The 3,226-nt window shown below is 38.1% G+C and overlaps 1 protein-coding gene across 1 annotated transcript in view; it reads left to right on the forward strand.

Annotated features, from left to right (window-relative positions):
- The window catches only part of frmpd2 (FERM and PDZ domain containing 2), a gene marked incomplete at both ends in the record, with an annotated part of 101,882 nt that overhangs the window by 87,112 nt on the left and 11,544 nt on the right, over nucleotides 1-3,226 (forward strand). The gene's annotated exons all lie outside the window — the stretch shown is intronic.

Here is a 3,226-nt window from a genome sequence, read left to right on the forward strand (position 1 = left end):
CAGAGCATGTGAGCGGAGCGGTGCACGAGCGGAACGGTGGATTTTGAAGTGAGCGTGGAGTGGGTTTTAAAATGGGTCAGAGCTCTCCTCCGCTCCGAGCCGCTCCCAGCTGCTCAGTGCACACGATCACACAGTGCTGGTGTAATATACATGTAGTACAATGCCAGAGCAATAGGTGGCGATGTACAAGTATTCTGTACTTCTGTATGACAACTAATAAAGAAACTTGAACAAACATGAAGGTAATTTTTAACCAATCAGAAGGGTGAACCGTCACTACACATCCTGCTAAGTCAAAGTCGAATCCGCCATCTTTAAATCACCTCGGGACCTGGGTGAACGCAACATTTATTTTCAGTGAGAAACAAACAAAGTGCAATAAAAAAAAAAGGATACATTCACTGTGTTCTGCCTCATTTATTGATGAAACGAAACCAACATCAACACAATGTACCACCAAGAGCGGAGAGTTTAGGCTCTCAAAAATCGCTGTTGTTAGCTTACATGCTAACGTGAATGGGATCAGCCATAGCATTGCGGCTAGGCTAGCTATCTTAGCATAGTAGCTAGTTGAATGGATAAACGTTATAATTATCTTTTCCAGGTCCTGGGATTTTTCAATGTTTTGGCTCATTTTGATTTAAATTGTATAATTCCCATTTTAAAATGTTTTACCATGGTATGTTTGGTATCTTTTTTTTCAGCACAGCCTCACATATATGACCTGACAGTTAGTTTTCATACTGCATAATGTACAACACAAAACACAAAATCGGATTGAGAAAATGTGTTCTTTTTAGTATGAACAAATATCAAATCAAGGATATAAAACAGTGGAAATGCACCCTCAGGTAGCATATTTACATAAACAAAAGAGAACAGATCAGAATTCAATTTACAAAGCATTATTTTCTCCATACACAGGTAATAAACACAGACGAAATTTTGATTCTCAACTGGAAATTATCACCAGCATGCTTTTTTTTTTTTTACAAAAAGTCAGTAAAAGTAATTTTTTTTTACAAAAAAAAGTAAAAAAAGGAGGTTTTACAGTAAAAAAGTAAAAAATAATTAGATAATTAAATTGTTGGATATTCAATATACATATATACAGTACACATATGACTAGAGTGCAGTCATATAGAGTGCAGGATGCCTGAGGCGTATCCAAAAAAAATATTGCACCTGTCAAACTGTAACGCCTTTTGACAGGTGTTACCTGTGTATACGTGGCATGGGGGTCTAGCTGCGGTCCTGGGGGTCTGCGCGGCATGAACCGGAGGGGCTGAGGGGCTGGATCAGGATCACTGTCGGTCTTCCAGGGCGTCTGATCTCCTGCCTGATCTCCTGCCTGGGCTGGACGTTTTGGCCTGGCCTGGGTTGTCCTGCGTCGGACTGGAGCAGGCTGCTCATCATGTCTGCACATAAATGGCACACACATTGTACATATAAAACACTGCTCATACAACACACACACTGTATATACACTCAATATTCCATTCTGTATATATTGCGTTCAAAGTCTGCAAACCTAGTAATAATAAAAAAGCAATAAACATCCATAATAAGTCTCTCACCTGTCTGGGTCATTTCTTGACCTGGATCGGGCTTGGGCACACCCTGCCCCCTAGATGTCCCAGGCAAATCATTGCTGTAGACAATGACATGTAAAAATACATTATTTTCAACTTTTATGAACAGAGTAATAACTAAAACAAAAGCACTAATAATAATAATAATAATAATAATAATAATAATAATAATAATAATAATAATAATAATAATAATAATAATAATAATAATAATAATAATAATAATAATAATAATAATAATAATAATAATAATAATAATAATAATAATAATAATAATAATAATAATAATAATAATAATAATAATAATAATAATAATAATAATAATAATAATAATAATAATAATAATAATAAGTCTCTCACCTGTCTTGGTTAGCCCTCCTTCCATGTCTCACTGGTTGAAGGCAGGGCTTCTGCTCCTTCTGCTCCTTCTGCTCCTTGCTCCTCCTCACTGTAGACATTCAACATTCAACAAGGACTCTCTTGATGCACACTTATCATGTACACTTATCCTGTACATGTGCATTCATCATGTGCACTTATCATGTGAAAGCCTTTCTTTGCCTTTCCCAACAAGTCTGACTAAAACAAAAGCAATCAAAGTCCAAAATAAGTGTCTTTACCTTTCATTGTTGTCATCATCAGTGGACCTTTCGTTGCAGTCACCATCACCAACAAAAGATGAATCGTCAACGTTAGCACAGGATAGCTCAAACTACTATTCCTAAAATGTCTACTAATACTACTACTACTGCTACTACAACTACTACTACTGCTACTACTACTACTACCACTACTATTACTGCTACTACTACTGCTACTACTACTGTTATAAAAGTCGAACTACTAACTACAAACTACAACTACTGGAAAAAACGGTGTTGTCCGACAGAAATTATCTAATGGACTGGCAGTAAACTTCCGCCTCCTTCGTCACTTCCTCCCAATCTTTTCCATTTCATTCTAGCACAAAGAATGGCCAAGATATTGATAAAAATGTAACGCATGTTAAATTAAATCTGGCACATTTTACGCCGTGCGTAAAAGTTTATTTAGCATCGAATTGAAATGATCCTGGTTCAGTCATTTATTGGTTTATCAACACAAAATAAAAAGTAGCGTGTAGTTTCAACGCCACGTCATAATGCCACGCCGAGAAAAAACATGAGCGAATGAGAGCGGAACGTGCCATCTAGAGCGAAGAGCGGATTTCTCGGCCGCTCCGCTCACATGCTCTGGCACAGACATATACACACATGCACACACATATACACACACACACACACACACACACACACACACACACACACACACACACACACACACACACACTCACCCACACACACACACACACACACATTGTATTGCAGACTAGCTCTCTTTAACATGCTATTCACTTCAGAAGTTCTTATCCTTGTTCAGTCACATGCGTCCTCAGCAGGCTGCTGGAAGAGAGTTGGAGGTTACAGTAAAAGGAATAATACATTTTTGGGACACCGAGTGAGTCTGGTTGAGGTTGATATTAGGAATCTGAAAGAGAGAGAGAGATAGAGAGAGAGAGAGAGAGAGAGAGAGAGAGAGAGAGAGAGAGAGAGAGAGAGAGAGAGAGAGAGAGAGAGAGAGAGAGAGTATATGTG

Source organism: Notolepis coatsorum, assembly GCF_963971535.1.
Source record: "Notolepis coatsorum genome assembly, chromosome: 10".
In the NCBI taxonomy this organism is placed as follows: domain Eukaryota; kingdom Metazoa; phylum Chordata; class Actinopteri; order Aulopiformes; family Paralepididae; genus Notolepis; species Notolepis coatsorum.